General features: G+C 38.1%; 1 protein-coding gene across 13 annotated transcripts in view; it reads left to right on the plus strand.

The window, feature by feature from the left end:
- The window catches only part of Cdk12 (Cyclin-dependent kinase 12), a 621,218-nt gene that overhangs the window by 493,129 nt on the left and 108,304 nt on the right, over positions 1-19,785 (plus strand). Inside the window, exon 11 of one of the 13 annotated variants that reach the window (XR_016546892.1) lies at positions 7,824-7,896. The exons of the other annotated variants lie outside the window; for them this stretch is intronic. The gene's annotated coding sequence lies outside the window, so the exon portion shown is untranslated. The remainder of the gene's footprint in view (positions 1-7,823; positions 7,897-19,785) is intronic. 13 annotated transcript variants of the gene reach the window in all.

Consider the following 19,785-nt stretch of genomic DNA (forward strand, 5'->3'; position numbering starts at 1 on the left):
AAATTCTGAGTTACCTTGAGAGAGAAGAGAGAGAGTTGTTTGTTTTGTTGTTTTTAGGAGCATTAGCAACTAAGGCCATATTGCTCCGGGATATGCGGTGGTCATTCCCTGACCTTTCCACATCCTCCGTATTTGGTGGTAACGGGCTCGAACCCTGGTCGAACACAATCATAATGTGCTCAAAAGTCACTTATGTGACTGTCTCTGATGGGGGCAGTTGACTCCTTGGATAAGGGAGGAAGGTACACTTAATAAATGGACAACTTATTATATTTTGTTATAAATATAGCTGATGTTTGATATCATTAATTCTGATTATTTGCTAAGGAGTATTCGGGTGTTTTTTTTTTTTAACACAACCTAATAAAAGCTACTTAAAATTTCTTTGCAAAATAGATAATCAAGAACGAGAATGATATATAAATAATAACACATTGACCCCTGACTGTAACTTTATTTTTTCATCAGTTTTTTTTTAGGTGATTTTAACATTCAAATAGCTCTTTCTTGTTTTCTGTCTTAGTGGCTTGGTTACTTCATATCCTTTTCAATTGTAGATTAACTCTCTTTTCATGTTCTCATTTTAGTGCACTTTAGCATTTTTTTTAGCATCAGTAGAGGAATATGATGCAAGAAAGCAAGCTTATACAGCATCAGCCAAAAAAAAAAAAAAAAAACCATTTCCCATTTCACTCATCCATTCACTCTAAAAATTTGTCCAGTTCTTCCTCAAATTTATTTAAGCTATCAGCTTCCACAATGACAGATGGAAGTTTGTTCCAGCAATCAAATACTTGCTGGGTAAAGGCACATTTCTGCACAACTATTCTACAACTGTCTTTCCTCAATTTAAGTTTCTGCCCCTTCAGGTTCGTAATCTCAGAAAGCGGAAGAATCCCATCAGAATTGAACTTGCTTAAACCATTTAAGGCCTTATACACCTCATTTAAGGCCTTATACACCTGGAGACTAGGCACCTCGCAGGTGCCTAGTCTCCAGATGCTGCAATTTACAGAACTTAAGCCTTTCTTTGTAACAGCACACCTCTGTTCCCATCACCATTCTTGTTGCCCTTCTCTGCACCTATTCCAGCAGATTTACATCCTTCCTAAAGTGAAAACAAAAGTCATTTATCATACAAAACTACTTACAGGTATATACATAATTGGTATTCATTTACATACACTATAATCTATTCATTTTTCTCATTTAATCTGTTAATACACGCTATCATTTCCATAAAATTTCTCTCAATTAACAATATCAACTCTCTCTACAGCTGCAAACACTAAACTAATTCAATCTTAATCACTTCCTCATATTTATCTTAATCATCAATATCAATTCTCTTCACAACAGCAATCCATAAGCTGACTTAATACTAACAATTCCATATATATCTCTCTTAATTTAGCAATATCAATTTTCGTTACAACTTCAACCAATAAACCAACTCAATACTAAACATTTCTGTAAATTTCTCGTAATTTCTTAAACTTCATTCTTACTTTAAAATAACTACAGTTTTATCTAAGCACCCTTTTCAATACAACACAGTTCAGAGGATTTACCTTCCTTCTCTTTCACAGTGGGATTCCATTGTGCGGATTCCTTCCATGGAGTATAGTGAAGTCTTTCTTCTTAATTGAATTGTGCCGTATAGCTCTTCCAGTACTGTCTTATTTCGGGAACAGTTCTCTGTTAATACTGAAGGAAATTACCACAGCAGTAGTAGAAGCCAGGGCACTATCTGATTGGCTTGTTACTCAGCTTCTGGATTAACTTCTAGCTCAGGAACATGCCCGACAGAACTCTTCACTACATAGCATGACACTCTCAGAACTGGACCCCAAACTGAACCCAGAACTACCATTGCAAATCCACAACCCACTCTTTTGGTGCGAGAACCTTATTTATTTCCTTTTCATTTATGTATTTCCACCTATCTAATTTAAACCTGACCCAATCATGGTGTTATTCTTCAAACTAACTCTTCTTCCTTTGGTGAGAAAAGCAGAATGTTTTTAGTTGAGAGAATCGTTGTGTGGGAAAAACATTCTGTTTTTTCCCACACAATGAAACTCTTTCACCTTTTGCCTCTAGATCACTTGCTGACAATACATTTGAACTGCTCCATACCAACGCCCTTTCCCAAAATGCACTAAGTGTTGCATCCTCAAGTAGCAGTGTAATAGAGGGATTAAACTATTGTTCAGAAGCTTTTAATTTTAACCCTTCCTCACCTGCCATGCCATTGTTTACCATATTCCTTAAGTGCCCTACCAGGCCTACTTCCACTAATGGAAATATTTCCATAATGATGTTTTCGTTATTCCGTAATTGCTTCACTTACACACACACTATACTTACTAAGAGAAATATATTTGTAAGATTTTATGTCTTAGTTTCATAACGTTTTCAGGTTTCCTTGTATTTGTATTCTGTATAACAATCCCTCTGTTGCACATTCTGTAATATTAATGATTTATTGTTGTCGATTTTATAACCTTTATGAGAATAAATGATAAACAATTATTTTTTTAAATTAGTACTGAAAAAAAAAAACCGGTATTTTTGTATCAATACTGGTATTTCAAATCCTGAAAAAAAAAAAATGACTGGGATCCCGGAATCTCTTTATTGTAAGCCCTAGGCCTGACCATTGCCTTATACAAAGGAATAAGCACCTCTTTATGACAAAATTCCTGTATGTCATTGAAAAGACTCCATGATCTGCTCTGGCAGCCTGTCTGCACCGATCAGAAAATTTCATGTCTGACTGCACAATTATCCCCAGGTTTTTTTAATTTTCCACTACCCTGAGTGTAGTATCACACAGTTGGTACATTACTCTGGGGTTACTGCTACCTGTATGCAGCACTTTGCATTTGTCAATTTTAAACTTCAGTTGCAACTTTTCTAGATTCTGTCATAGTAGCATACTGTCGTTAACAACTCAGCCAACCTTCATACTGTCTGCAAACTTAGACATTAAGCCTGATATATCTTCATCAATATCATTAATAAATACAGAAAACAACAATGGCCCAACACTGAACCCTGGGGGACTCCACTAATAACATTAGTCCATGAATAGCAGTGTTCATTGATAACCACTCTCTGTCTACTCCCACTCAACCATCTTTTTATCCATTGTAGCAACTTGCCCTTAATGCCATATGGCCTCAATTTGTTCAGTAGTGTTCCATGTGCAACAGTATCAAACTTTCCTGAAGTTTGATATACATGATATCAAAATTATTTTTGCATCCAGTTCCTTTGTGACCACATCACAGTATCCACTCAAATTGGTCAGACAAGACTTTCCCTTAACAAACCCATGCTGTGTCTGAATTATTACAGCAGTCTTGTCTGGATGATCTTGCAATGCTTCTTTAACCAGTGACTCCATTTATTTCTCTGGAACAGAAGTTAAACTAACAGGTCATGTCAAAATACCCGTGTAAATTACTCGTGTCATTCTTTGATCTCCCTTTGTGAATTGGGGATACATTTGGACATCTCCAGTCCGTGGGGACCTCCCCCGAGTCCAAGGATGCCCTATAATTATGGATAAGGGTTTACTTACTTCCTTTCTCCTTTAAAACTAACTGGATTGATCCCACCCACTCTAGGTGGATGGAATCTATCCAGTTATATTAAAGTCCACGAGATCTATAAAGTCCAGTTATATTAAAGTTGATGGGATCTATAAAGAAGTCTTTGCTGTTTTTCTTTCCATCATTTGCCAAAGATTTCTCGTAATCCGCCTTCGTCTGCCTAACCTCCCTTGTGACTTGATTACAGACTACAGTGGTGAACAAAAAAACTGCATCACCTTAAAAAATGTAACATTTGTAGTGAAATGTATAAGATATTGTTTGGTTACAGGCATTTTGTTTGTCGCAAAGCAAGGGTATTGCTTTGAGACAAATGATAACACTTCTATTGCATCAGAAAGTAATTGCAAGGTATTGCATCAGCCATTTCTATAAATACCTTGGAAGGGTATACGTGCCCATTAGTATTCTGTTTTGTGGAGGTGTAAGCATTGCTCCATATGTTCAGTTGACACCAAGTGTAGCTGTTGCTCTGTCCCAGGAAGGGCTTTCTACACATGCTATCGCTGCTAAAATAGTCTGTCAACAGTATCCCTGGTGCTGAAATTAAAGTGTAAAACCGGTAATATGAAGAGAAGACCTGGATCAAGCCATAAGAGAAAGTGACTACGCCTTCCCAAGATCGATATTTGAAATGGCTATGCATTCATAATCGACATGCTAGTGCTCCTGATCAAGAAGAAGAAGCCTTTGTTGATCCAACAAATGAGGCAGAAGCAACTTGCTTAGGCTAAAATGCATGTTTCTTTGACAAGAGCAATGGAACACCATCATCTTTTCTGGGCGCCTCCATAGCCAGGTGGGAAGGAGCAGCAGTGTGTAGCACACGCTTCTTGATTAGACCGGGGTTCGAGCCCGTCACCACCAAATACGGAGGATGCGGAAAGGTCAGGGAATGACCACCGCATATCCCAGAGCAATATGGCCTTAGTTGCTAATGCTCCTAAAAATCCAAATAACAAACAAACAAACATCTTTTCTGACGAATCAAAATTCAATCTGCATGGCTCAGAGGGGAAACGATATGTCAGAAGACGAAAATCGGAGGCACAACACTGACTGTAAAGTTCCCCTCTGGTCAGATGGTCTTGGGATGCATAACAAGCAAAGGGGTGGAGCAAATTAAGTTTATTAACGGAACGGTCACTGCTATCTTGGAGGAGTGCCTGAAACCTGTTGTTAGGGATCACAGACGTCCAAAACTGCATTTTTCAACAGGACTCAGCACCTTGCCACGCAGCAGAATTAGTAAGTTTTATGCAATTTAGATTTAATGATGAGTTTGTCTTCCTGTCTCACAAGGCTTAAAACATACACCAATGGTTTCCCTTGTTTTCTCCCTTAAGTTGCAGTCATACCTCAGAAATGCTGCATTACAGTGTCAGACTGGTCCGGCAAGAGTGCAGATTTGAACCCTATTGAAAATTGCTGGTACATAATGTCATCTAAAATTGCTCAGAAGAAGCCAAAAGATAAGATTCAGGTGCAGGAGAGCATTGTAAGAGTGTGGTACCACGAAATTGGGCAACTGTATATCCAGAAGTTGATTAACTCTATGCCAGATCGTTGCAAGGCTGTAATTGTAGTTTGAGGAGAAACAACAAAATATTGAGGACTTATTTTGCTGATTTACAGTACATGATACTATTACATTAACTTGTCATTTCAGTTTGTACAGTAAGTGCAATAAAATGTATATTTGTTTGTCATGATTGTCATTTGCATGATTTCTCATATTTCCATTAATTATGCATTTTACCCTTTGGGTAGATATGGCAATTGTGTATATCAGGTGGAGTCTTTTTATTGGATTTCATTTACAGAGATGTATATCCCATATTTGTCATTATTAAAATTACAAATGCATTTCAAACATTTCTGCAACTCACAATGCAGCACAAAACACATTATGGCCACAGAAGCTGATGCGCCAGCAACTACCAAAAAAAAAAAAAAAAAAACACATTATCTGCAAAATTCACAAGTGATGCAATTTGTTTGTCCGCCACTGTAGTTTATATCTACTATAGGCTTCTGTGTCACCTGATAATTTATTTATACTTTTAGTAATAGGTGAGATACCTGAATTATTCTGAAGAGTGGCTAATGCTTCTTAAATATAGTCATCAGTTAAAGCAGTTTTTGGTCAACTTGCACATAGTACACCGTCAGCATTTTCACATTTAGGTAATACACAGTAAATTAATGTTACTCATCCATATGTAGATTGCTTTGTGTATGTATATGTAATCTTTTGATCTCTGTGAAACTTTAAAGATAACTATCCCTCAAAATGCAGAATATTAATAATTAATTCTCATATTAGAATGCAAAAAAAAAAAGTTGATAATCTATGAAAGAGCTTTAAACTGTTTGGAATTACTTATTCTCTCACATGCATAAGTAAGGTTGGCAGGTGATCTTATAAAAGGGCAGTTAATCATTTCAAATATACACAGCTTCTGGTTTTGCATTCACATCAGTCTACTTTAAAGTAAGTAGACTTGATGGATAGTTTGTAAAGATATCAGACACATACACACACACACAGAAGGAAAGTTTGACAAACACAAAAAAATCGTTCTCACTGGTAGTAGATTATAGTAAGAAATGCTAATCTAAAACTGCAATAGAAGTAATCTGAAAATTTACTTGAAGTATAATTTATACAATGTATAATTTAAATTTGAATGCACAGCTTTTATTATTTTTTTTTATAAATTAAACATCTTTCATGTCCAAACACTGAAAGGTATATTAAAAAAAAAAAAAAAAACAGTTACTACATACAGTTTGAATTCAGAAATTTATGTTCATCTGTCCACAGAAATTTAAATTTCATTGGTTTATTATTCTGGCTATGTGAGAATAATACAGAATAAGGAATGCAATTCTATCTAAATAGCAGTAGTGGTTGCAAATTTATTAAAACTTAAGAAAACTGAGAATAACTAACATTAAAGTAACAAAAATGTGAAATGATAATAAAACTTAATTTATTAGAAAATATTGGCCTACATATGAGTAAGTTGAAACTATCAAATTGCATATCAAAATATTGCAGTTAAAAAAATAAATAAATAAAATAATTAAACTTTCATCCCATAAAGTGATGATAAAATTTGTAATATCATTACTAAGGACCTAGACTTCCTTTTTCACAGCAATCATTTTCCATATGTTGACTATGGTATCATATCGAGTGTACTACTATTGTTTTGTCTAGAATGAATCACTTTGTATATATCTTACGTGACAGATTTAAAAATCAGCAACATTGTGTGTGTGTGTGTGTGTGTGTATATATATATATATATATATATATATGGTGTATCATATTAATGAGGAAAGAAATGGGCAAAATCTCTGTTTTGATTATTATTCCTTTTAGGTGGTATTGTTGCATTGTAATGATAATGTTTATATTTCCTCTATTTATGTACTCTGTGTTTTGAGCCCAAACAACATGCAAATCAACCTTTGAGTGCACATGCACACACACAAACATGATACAACAAATCAGGGATGTCGATCCAGTGGCACACATACTACAATTACTACGTATAGGAAAATAGACTGGCACTGGTCACCCATAGCCGTTCATTCCTTCAGTTTTTATTTGAAGATAAATTTGCTTTATGGTCTGCAGTTTTTATATTTTCTTCTCTGAAAGATTGCTATTTTGTTGCAGCTTATTTGGAGATGGTTTCCCATTGCTGCACTATATGAACTATCCAGGAGTATTCCTAGGGTATGTTGCGCCCGGGTGCCAATCACAATTTTGTACCCTGGTGCAAATGAAAATTTCCGCCCCCCCCTTTAAAATTTTCTTCATGTATGTATGTAAGTTTCAGGTTTTCAGGTGCCCCTTGAACATTGGTGCCTGGGTGCAGTGCACTCCTTGCACCCTCGGGACGGCGCACCCCTGGAACTATCACATTATAACCAAAGGTTGCTGTATCCAAAACCCCAAACAACCAATTATTCGTGCAGTCCAATGGTAGTGCACTGTAATATCTTGTTTTCTCTTACATACCATAATACTGTTTGAATATCTTTGTTGATTCATTATCATGAGTTCTCCTTCTTATTAGTTAGGTGTATTAAATGATTGATTTGCAATATTAACTGAAATTTATAAGTAAAATTTACTTTGCCGTAATATTCAGTATTTTAAACATCATGGATAATTGTATCCTTTAGGTTACACGTGTGACTGAGCCACAGTGGCATTTGTTTTGGGTATTTGTAGACTGCATGGACAATTTGAGTATGAGTGAGTTATTTTTTCTTTTATTTATTAAAAATCTTAGACATTTTTGTTTATTAGCTTGGATAATTATTAAAAATTTAATGAGTCCAGTAATTGCTTTTTGGCCAGAGTGACCTTGGGTGTATGTTCTACTTTTGATTACCAAATAGGTTTAATAAGTTTCTTTATTTAAAAATGTTACTTGTTTATCAGATTAATAACACCTTAGGCATTTGCTAATGTGTATGCAAAACTTGTTAAATTTTAAACACATTGAAACAGTGCTTTTCATTGATATTGATAGGAATCAAATCTTTTATGTTTCTGGTAGCATTTAATAAAGTTGATAGTGAGATGATCAGAATGAACTGCACAGAAATTCAAGTACAGTAAACCCCCCCTAGCGGGGATTACATTCCTGAGAAATGCCGCGAATACCGAGTTATGGCTCCCATAGTAATAAAGGGGTTCCGTTCCAAAGTATGCAATATATAAGAAAAACTAGTCTAAAATTGCTATGTATGTATTATATGTACCTTCATAATATGACTATGTACATAGACAGTACATAGTGAAATGCAAGCATATGGCATCGAAATGAAAATAAGAAACAATTTAATATTAAATGTAATATTTATTAGAAATTTCAAACAAATCTCTCAAACCAGCGCCTTTGCTAGCAAAAAAAACTTATCCCGCCAGTGCTATCACCAGTTTCGCTAAAGTGTTGATAAAGGAGTTTTGCCTTTTCACGAATGATGAGTGAACTTAATGGAATTTTATTTTGAGTTCGGTCTTCTATCCACAGATTTAAAGCTTTTTCCATTTTTTCTAATTTAACATCACGAGTTACAGAGCAAATTTTTGAAGCAATTAGCGCGTTTTCATGGACACTACGGCGGATTTTTTCTTCCGATTTTTTGATTGATCGTACCGTTGACGCATTGATTTTATAATGTTTTGCCACTGAGGAGACACATTCACCATTAGAAATTTTGTCTAATAGCTCAATTTTATTCGCTAATGTCATCACCTTCTTTGATATTTTCACATTTCCCTTGTTATTCATAGCCATATTTTTGTACGGGTTAGAAAGAACTTGTCCACAATAAAGTCACTTTCTTCCATTAACACACTCAAAAAAGTCTGTTTTACACTGCAAAATGGTAGATTTATCGCTTTTGTAACCATATCAATTTATAAATTGATAAATTTATTCAATTTATAAGCATATCTGGAAGCTACTAGGCTTTACTAAGAAATATTGTTCAAGGTTTAGGCCAAAATGGATGTCAGATGAACTAATGAGTCATATGGCAGAGAAGAAAAATGCATGGGATACTTACAAATTAACACATGACACAGAAGCCTATGATAGATACAAGTTGATATGCAACCAAGTTACAAAGGAGGTTAGGCAGGCGAAGGCAGATTACGAGAAATCCTTGGCAAGGGATGCAAAGAAAAACAGCAAAGAGTTCTTTACTTATGTAAACTCTAGAAGGAAGGGTATGAATCAGATTGGTCCACTTGATATTGATGGGTCAACTGTTGATGATCCTGCTCAGGTAGCTAACAAACTAAATGAATATTTTGCATCGACATTCACACATGAGGAGTTATTCAGCAAGGGGAATGCCAGAGGTGTATTCAACTCTAGCAGTAAGCTACAGAATCTTGAAATAACTGGGAGTAAAGTGGAGGAGAAACTGTTGAAGATAAACACAAGAAAGGCACCCGGGGTGGATGGGATCTATCCAGTTATATTAAAGGAGGCAGCAAAGGAAGTAAGCAAACCCTTAGCCATAATTATGAGAGCTTCCTTGGACTCAGGGGAGGTACCCATAGACTGGAAATGTGCAAATGTGACCCCAATTCACAAAGGAGGATCAAAGGCTGACACAAGTAATTATAGACCTGTGAGCTTAACTTCTGTTCCAGGAAAATTAATGGAGGCACTGGTTAAAGAAGCACTGCAGGATCATTTAGACAAGACTTCAGTTATAGCTCAGACACAGCATGGTTTTGTTAAGGGGAAGTCTTGCCTGACCAACTTGATTGGATACTATGATGCAATCACAAAAGAACTGGATGCAGGGAATAACTTTGATATTATATACTTGGATCTTAGAAAGGCTTTTGATACTGTTGCACATGGAAGACTGCTACACAAATTGGAGCAGTGTGACATTGGAGGCAAATTGCTGCTATGGATAAAGGGGGGGTGGTTGAGGGGGAAAAGACAGAGAGTGGTAATCAATGGACACTGCTCATCGTGGACTAATGTTATTAGTGGAGTCCCTCAGGGCTCAGTGTTGGGTCCATTATTGTTTTCTGTATTTATAAATGATATTGATGATGGTATATCAAGCTTAATGTCCAAGTTTGCAGACGATACAAAGGTTGGCAGGGTTGTCAAGGACACTACTGACACTATGCTGCTGCAACAGGATCTGGAAAGGTTGAGCAGATGGGCTGAGAGGTGGCAAATGAAGTTTAACATTGACAAATGTAAAGTACTACACATGGGAAACAGCAACCCCAGAGCAACGTATCAACTCTGTGGTACTACACTGACAGTGGTAGAGAATGAAAGGGACTTGGGGGTGGTTGTGCAGGCAGATATGAAGTTCTGAGCAGTGCAGACGGGCTGCAAGAGTAGCTCATGGAGTATTGTCAATGATATACAGGAATTTTTCCAGCAGGGATAAGGAGGTGATTATTCCATTGTATAAGGTGATGTTGATGAATGTTATTCCATTGTATAAGGTATATTGATGAATTTATTCAATTTATAAGCATATCAATTTATAAATTTATTCAATTTATAGGCATATCAATTTATAGGTCAGGCCACACCTAGAGTACTGTATACAGGTCTGGAGGCCTCATTTCAAGAGGAATGTAGAGCTGCTGGAATGAGTACAGAGAAGGGCAACAAGATTAGTGAATGGAACAAAGGGGTGCTCTTACGAAGAAAGGCTTAAGTTTTGCAAATTACGGTGTCTGGAGACTAGGCGCCAGCGAGGTGATCTGATAGAGGTGTATAAAGCCTTGAATGGTTTAAGCATGCTCAATGCTGATGGGATTCTTCCTCTAGCTCAGAAAAATCACCTGAGAGGGCATAAATTCAAATTAAGGAAAGACAGAGGTAGGATAGACGTGCGGAAATTTGCCTTTAGCCAGCGGGTGGTTGGTTGGTGGAACAGACTTCCGTCCCTTGTGGTGGAGGTTGATAGCCTAAATAAGTTTAAGGCTCAGCTGGACAGGTATTTCGAACGAACAGAGGGGTGAAGTGGAAGTGGTTATTTTTTATTTATTTATTTTATTTTTTTATTTTTTGGCTGATGCTGCATAAGCTTGCTTTCTTGCATCAAATGCCTCTACTAATGCTAATATCAATTTATAAATTGATGAATTTATTCAATTTATAAGCATATCAATTTATAAATTTATTCAATTTATAGGCATATCAATTAAAAGCAAACGACAAAACCTTCCATGACAAGCACATAACACATACTGAACAAGGATTAGCGAGAAACATCCACGCTCGCAATTTTGTCACCCCCCCCTACACACACCCATTGAGCGATGTTTTGACCGGGAAAGATAATTTTAGCCACGCCCATGTTTTTTTATGGCCGCTTTTTTGGTTTCATTTTATATTAAATCAGTGACTGCGAATAGTGGGGGTTTACTGTACTAGCACATATACAGCCATAACTAGAATTTTGATGCCTATGGCCAAATATCGGAAATGAACCTCTGTTTTCTTTAATTTTTTTAATTAAAATTTTCCTTAATGATTTAACTTAACCCAAAAAGGAATTAATATTAAATTATACAATTGATTTATTAATTATAATATCCATAAAATTATTAGTAATAGTATTAACCCCTCCATTATTGGACCTAAATGGAACAAATTCACTTCTGTTTATTTTAATTAAAAAAACAATTAGCTTTTTTTAATGAATTTAAAATGTATTAATTATGATTTATGCTAATCTCCATTACAAAATATCAAACAAAAATAAATAAAAAAACTAATAGCGACAATAAAAAAGAATGTTTTACCATATTTTTTTAGAATTTTCAAGGCCGCTCGTCCCCCAAATTGAAATTCAGATGCTCTCTTGGTGGCTGACAGACACAATGTAAATCACTGTGTTTTTGTCAGCTGTTTGCATTTAGCTGGTGAAAACCAAACTGGTATGGTTAGATTAGACATGTGTTATTTTGCCAGCTTTGTAGATACTAAATTCAAACAGCTGACAAAAACATAGATGCTAACATGGCATTTGCCAAAAGCCATGTCAGCATCTGTTTTTCAATTTGTGAGATGAGTTTGAAAATTCTAAAAGATATGACCTTGAAAATTCTAAGTAAAATGATAAAAACATTATTATTATTATTGTTATTATATTATTTCTCCCTGATGGGCATTCACCCCATGATGGGTACTGGTACCAAGCACACAGGGTTGTTGTTATGTTTGGTGTTATTGTTGGTCAAGGAACCCTCTGGCTATCTTACAGGTGTTCAGGATTGCGACTTTCTAGAGTTCCTTTTATGTGTTCTCTGGGAAACCTATTGCTGCTAGGCTGTTATGTAGGGTCTTTGGCACCATACCAATGGTCGATACAATGATCAGGATAGTCATTACTTGTTGCCATATGCCACATCTCTGATCTCGTGTCCTAGATCAGTGTACTTCCAGATGTTTTCCGCGTGGTTTTTCTGGATGTTTCCAATATTGGGTACTGCTATATCAATCAGATAGGTACTGTTTCCTTGTTGTCAACAAGGGTTATATCTGGTCTGTTGTGCGGGATTGTCTTATCCATTATTATGGCATGGTCCCAGTTCAGCTTGTGCGTTGGGGTCTTTAGTATGGCCTGGGGTTCATACTTGTAATACATTACACATTCTTTGATCAACTGGTATTTCCTCACTAGCTTCTGATGTGTTATCTTGGCTACCTGGTCGTGTCTATGAGTATACTCTGTCTGGGTGATCACCTTGCATCTAGCGATAATGTGTTGGATCATTTCTGAGGCCGATTGACATCGTCAACATGTGTCATCTGACACTCTCGGCTCCTTTGTGATGTATTTTTCTAATTCCTGGTGTTGATTATCTGGTCTTGGATGGCGAGCATGAATCCTTTAGTCTCGGAGAAGAGCATCCCTCGTGAGCCATGCATTGTGAGCCATTTTATCTATGTGGTCTTAATGGAGGTCATTGTAGTGTCTACCGTAGAATGTCTTCTTTGCCCATCTTTCTAACTTTGTTTGCTCCATCTGGGTGGGAGGGGACTCCTTGCTCAGGTTGTGATATGCTGCGTGTCTATCTTCCTTGTGGCCTGGTAGAGTACTGCTGAGTTTTTCTGTAAGTAATCCTTCAGGTTAGTTATCACTATTTTCTGTTGCTCAGAGGTCTATCAGGCCCCTTCCTCCTTTTTGAGCTATTATCAGTCTCTCCACGACTGACTTCTGGTGGTGTTGGTGGTGCTTGGTCGTCATTGTCCTTGTTTCTTATGATATCCTCCAGCTTGGTGTGAGTCCAATCTGTGATCCCTAAGGAGTACGTTAGCACTAGGACTGCATAGGCATTTATGGCTTTAACTGTGTTCCCTCCATTCAGCTTTGCTTTGAGCAGGCTTCCGAGTCTTCAATGGTATTTTTTGGCCAGGCAGGCCTTGACCTCCTTGTGCTCTTAACTGCTGAGCTTGCATCATCCCCAGGTATTTGTAGATCTCTTTACCAGTCTGTAGCTGGCAGTTTCAGCTGACTAATTTCCCCTGATGCAGTCCATGGGTCTTGCATCAGGGGATTTTTTGTCTAGACCAAATTACATCCTGATGTCAGTGCTGAACCTTTCGGTGATCTAGAGTAGTTGCTGGATTTGCTTCTCAGTTACTGCATTGTGCTTGACATCATCCTTGTACATCAGGTGAGAGAGGGTTACAGGTTTTTCCTTCTTTTCTTGAGGTTATATCAATACTGGCTGTTGATAGTGGGATGAGTGGTAGATAGAACCACAGTGGGCTCATGGAATCTCCCTGAAAGATTCCTCTCCTGATGGGGATCAGTTAGGTTATGATGTTCTTGACCTTGATGGTGGTACTCCATTTTGGAATGGCTGCTTCCAGGAAGTTTGTCATTGTCGGATTGACTTTGTAGATCTTCAGCTATGAGGCACCGAGTCAAAAGCCTTGCGGTAATCGATGTAGGCTGTGTGCAGGTTGCAGCACTTCTTGAAGGCTTTATCTTTAACTGTGGCATCAATGGTTGATTGTTCCTTACATCCTTTCTGCTGTTCAGCCATGATGTTCTGGCTCTCCAAATGGTCTGATATCTTCTTGGTTATGCAGCTGGTCAGGATCATGTACATCGTTGGGAGATAGGTGATCAGCCTGTATTTCTCCGGGTTTCTTGTATCTTGGTCTTTAGCCTTCAGATATATGATTCCTTGAGTAATAAATGTTGGGATTGTCTCTGAGTGACTTATCATTTAGGTGAATTACTCTGCTAGGTGCTTGTGTGTGTGTGTGTGTGTGCAACTGAGCTTCTTGTACCATCAGTTGCGGGACTTCATGATTGACTGTTGTACTCCTTCCTCTTGAATCTCCCATCTCTTGTACATCCTTGGTTTTCTTCTGTTCTAGTTCTATCCATGGGGCTCAGCTGTTACGTCTTACTTCACTGCTCCATATGTTGCCCCAGAACTCCTTGATCATTTTCTGCTCGGTGGTCCATTTCCGTCTTTCCCAGTACTGCCGTAGAAGGCTCTTGGGTTGTATCGAATATTTGGTTGTTTATTTTCCTCTGGGAGCTCTCTTTGTATGCATAGTCTCTTGCTGAGTGCAAGGAGGTTCTGCTTCAGCATGTCTATGTATTCTCCCATTCTCTGATTTTTGGTCTTGTGTTTGCTGTAGATCTTGAGGATGCTCCTCACTTTTACTTTTTTTTTCCAGTCAGTTTCTTACTCCTATTAGCCCATTGGTATTGGGTTGATCTCCTGCTGAAGTCTTCGTTCCCAAGCTGGCAGTTCCGTGTTTTCAGTTCTTCTGCTGCTGTCTCTTGTTTCTCTTCCATTAATCCTAGTGGCTGCTATGGCAACACAGTACACAGCCTCCAGTATTGCACTGCTATTGTCAGGGTAATGAGGTATTATTTGCTGATTAAGGTGGTCTGTGACTCTCCACATGATTCAGCTGGGTGTCTGCTTCTGTGTCATCAGTCTTTGTGGGCTCCATTCCCTGAAATCTATTAAGGCCTTCTTCCACTTGTCTTCTATTCTGGATATCATAACTTCATCACTTTTCACTTCAACTGCCCTGGGTTGTATTTCTCCTTGCTCTTCCTTCTCTGGTTTCATGTTGTCCATATTCTTTGTTCTTGGTCACGCTTGTCCTGCTTGATTTTTTTCCAAGATTGCAGGAACTATCAGATTCTTTGTGACAACATTCCTTTTCTGTTCTGCTATTCACTATTCAGTGATCTCAATATCTGGGAATCATTCCAACCATTTGGTATGTAGTATCGACCTGTACATTGTCACATTGGTCTCTAGTTTGGTTATTTTGTAGTATGTTCACATGATAAACATTCATTTCGATGCTCTACTTCATGATTTGGCATTTTATTCCTTTCTGGGTGGTCACTAATGCAGTTGTGCAGGAAGCACATCTGGTTGGTTGGTTGGCTAGATGGTCTTGCCCTTCACTTGTGGTAACCATATGTGGGACAGCACCACTTGTCCACTGTCTTCCTCAGAAGACTGTCTCTGACTTTTTGAACCAACTCCTCTGCCTAAGGCCTGAATATGAGTGACTTTATCCTGCACCACACTCGATGCAGTATGATTATTACTTCCCTTCGACATTATCATTCATCTAGGAGGTGGATCAGTTTAGCTTTGGCTTATGTCCAGCTGTAGTGTTAGTTCTTGGGAGCAACACCAGATGGCACCATTATCTGAATCAGCCGTCACTTCGACCTTGGGGGAGGTATGTCTGCCAAAGCAAATTTTGCAGTGTTTTTTTTAATTATTATTATTATTATTCCCATTATTATAATTTAGTACTACATTATTATTATACCAGTTTCCCAGTGTGATGGAGATGTTTTCACTTCTGCCAAAGCGGGACTTGAACCCGAGTCCATCAGGCTGGTAGTCCAGTCCTTTTATTATTATTATTGGTTTTTATCATTTATTTTTGTTTAATATTTTGTAATTGAGTTGAGAAAATCATACTTAATAGAACACCATTTTGAATATGGTAAAAAATTAAAAATTAAAATTTTTAGTTAAAACAAAAGAAGATATCTCACAAAAGCGAAGTGAGTGTATTCGTTCCATTTAGGGCATGAGTGAAAGAGGCTTAAAAGAAATGGAGAGGTAAGTTCAAAAATTGGAGTGGTATGAGCACTAATCCCTGAGAGGGCATCACTTCTAATGCTGGGACCATTATAAAGAGAGACTATTAAATACAACACTCTGTCTCCTCATTTGTGGTTTTCCAATAATACAGGGCCAGCTTACATGGCAATCTTTCATGCAGGACTGAGAAAAATCTTTGCAAAAGTTCAAATAAACAATATGAAAGTTATTTCCTGTAGTTTATAGGTTACTTAAACAAGATTTTTCCTTTTAAAAACCCTACTTGTTACCCTAGGAATAGCATTTCTATTCTTAATCATTATCTCCATGATTTATCCCTACACTGAAGACAGACTAATCAATCTGTGGTAACCTAATTTATTTTTAGAACCATCCTTGAGTGCAGTAAAGCCCTCATTACTAATCTTAATGGTCTAATGTTCTCTCTCATTAACAGTTCTAATGTGAGTTAGGGTTGAATTTGAAAGTGTATGCAATTCTGCCCAGACAAGATAGGAGGGATTATATGATGAGAGCCTTGTCAATCAATTCGGCCCTGGAGCAATTGTGCAAGGCAAAAGGGATACATTTTTCTCAGCCTGGTCTGTGCTTGTTAACAGGAGAGACTGCTTCTACAGGGATGGGATACACTTAAACAGAAAGGGTGCAAGAATATTTGCTGATGCTATCGAGGCAGTGTTAGATGGGTCAGAAAACAGCTAGCTTGGGGGGTGGGGTTACATGGACCAATTTACAGATAAAGAAACCACGAGGTAGCAGTGATCACAGTGTACTGATGTGGGATTTACTTAAAGATGTAACTACCATCAGGGATAAAGGGAAGGGTTTTTGCTTTCATAAAGGTGACCACAGGTGGTCTCAGAGATTTTTTAGGTTCTATACAGTGGGACCAACTGATGATGTTACCAACAGCAAATTATAAATGGGAAGAACTCAAGGAAGTAATCTTGGAAGCTACTAGGCTTCTTGTTCCAACTAAGAAATACTGCTCTAGGTTCAGGCCTAAAGGGATGTCTGATGAACTAATGTGACTCGTGGCAGAGAAGAAAAATGCATGGGATGCACGTAAATTATCAGGTGACACAGAAGCCTGTGGTAGATATAAGCTAGTCTATAATCAATTCATAAAGGAGGTTAAGCAAGCAAAGGCTTGCCTAACCTTTGATTATGAAAAATCTTTGGCAAAGGATGCAAAGAAAAACAGCAAAGACTTCTTTACCAATACAAACTCTAAAAGGAAGGGGATGAATCAGATTGGTCCACTTGATATCAGTGGTTTGACTGTAGATGATCATTCTCCGATAGCTGCCGAACTAAATGAATATATTGCATCTACATTCACAAATGTGGACTTATTCAACGAAAACAGGGCCAGATGTTTATCAAACTCTAACAGGGAGTTAAATGATTTTGTAATTACTGAGAGCAAAGTGGAGGAGAAATTGTTGAAGTTAAACATAAGAAAGGCACCTGGGGTGGATGAGATCTATCCAGTTATATTAAAGGAGGCAGCAAACGAAGTAAGCAAACCCTTAGCCATAATTATGAGATCACCCTTGGACTTGGGAGAAGTCCCCATGGACTGGAGATGTGCAAATGTATCTCCAATTCTCAAAGGGTGACACAAGTAATTACAGACCTGTTAGTTTGACTTCTGTTCCAAAGAAAATAATGGAGTCACTGGTTAAAGAAGCATTGCAGAATCATTTAGACACGACTGCAGCAATAATTCAGACACAGCATGGCTTTCTCAAGGGGAAGTCTTGTCTGATCAATTTGATTGGATACTATGATGTGGAGGCGCCTCCATAGCCAGGTGGGAAGGAGCAGCAGTGTGTAGCACACGCTTCTTGATTAGACCGGGGTTCGAGCCCGTCACCACCAAATACGGAGAATGCAGAAAGGTCAGGGAATGACCACCGCATATCCCAGAGCAATATGGCCTTAGTCTCTGAGCTTTGTAGACTGGTTGCAAGGAGGGCCCATGTTGGCCTATCAATGATTTATCGAACAATCGCTAGTAGTCATAATCCCATTATATAAAGAAATTGTTAGGCCACACTTGGAATACTGTGCTCAAGTATGGAGATCTAAAGAAAGACATTGTCCTGCTTGAAAGGCTCCAAAGATGGGTAACTTGCCTGGTGAGATTGGCAAAAGGGCGTCCATATGAGGAAAGACTTCGAATGTGTGGGTTGCAGAGCTTGGAAACTAGGCACCTTATAGGAAACTTGATTGAGGTGTTTAAGGCTCTGAGAGGCATAAGCAAAATAAATAAGGATGAAATTAGTAGTAGTAGTAGTAGTGGCACATGATGCAAGAAAGCAAGTGTAGGAGCTTATGCAGCATCAGCCAAAAAAAAAAAAAAATCATCACGCCATTCCCTCCAAATGCCTGTCCAGTTCCTCCTTAAATTTATTTAACCTATCAACTTCCACAACGACAGATGGAAGTTTGTTCCAGCAATTAACCACCCGCTGGCTAAAGGCAAATTTCCGCACATCTATTCTACATCTGTCCTTTCTTAATTTGAACTTATGTCCCCGTAGGTTCGTAATCTGAACAAGTGGAAGGATCCCATCAGAATTCAGCGTGCTCAACCCATTCAAGGCCTTATAGACCTCAATCAGATCACCGCGCAGGTGCCTAGTCTCCAGCCACTGCAATTTGCAGAACTTAAGCCTCTCTTGGTAAGAGAATCCCTTCATTCCCCTCACCAATCGTGTTGCTCTTCTCTGTACACGCTCAAGCAAATCTACATCCTTCCTAAAATGAGGCCTCCAGACCTGTACGCAGTACTCAAGGCGTGGCCTGACCATTGCCTTATACAGAGGGACAATCACCTCCTTTTCCCTGCTAGCAAAATTCCTATATATCATTGACAAAACCCCATGACCTGCCCTAGCAGCCTGTCTGCATTGCTCAGAAAACTTCATATCTGACTGCACAATTACTCCCAGGTCTTTTTCATTTTCTACCACCTTAAGTGTAGTACCACACAGTTGGTACGTTTCTCTGGGGTTACTTCTACCCATATGCAGTACTTTGCATTTGTCAAGGTTGAACTTCAGTTGCCACTTCTTAGCCCATCTGCCCAAATTATCTAGATCCTGTTGCAGTAGCACACTGCCATTACTGTCATTAACAACCCTGCCAACCTTTGTGTCATCTGCAAACTTCGACATTAAGCCTGATATACCTTCATCAATATCATTGATAAATACACAAAACAACAGTGGACCCAACACCGAACCCTGTGGGACTCCACTAATAACATTAGTCCATGAAGAGCAGCACCCATTGATTACCACCCTCTGTCTTCTCCCACTTAACCATCCTTTTATCCATTGTAGCAACTTACCCTTAATACCATTCTGCTCCAATTTGTACAGTAGTCTTTCATGCGCAACAGTGTCAAAAGCTTTCCTGAAATCCAAGTATATGATATCAAAATTATTTTTCGCATCCAGTTCCTTTGTGACCACATCATAATAACCAATC

Source organism: Mastigoproctus giganteus, chromosome 1, assembly GCF_048544385.1.
Source record: "Mastigoproctus giganteus isolate SK-2022 chromosome 1, ASM4854438v1, whole genome shotgun sequence".
Classification (NCBI taxonomy): domain Eukaryota; kingdom Metazoa; phylum Arthropoda; class Arachnida; order Uropygi; family Thelyphonidae; genus Mastigoproctus; species Mastigoproctus giganteus.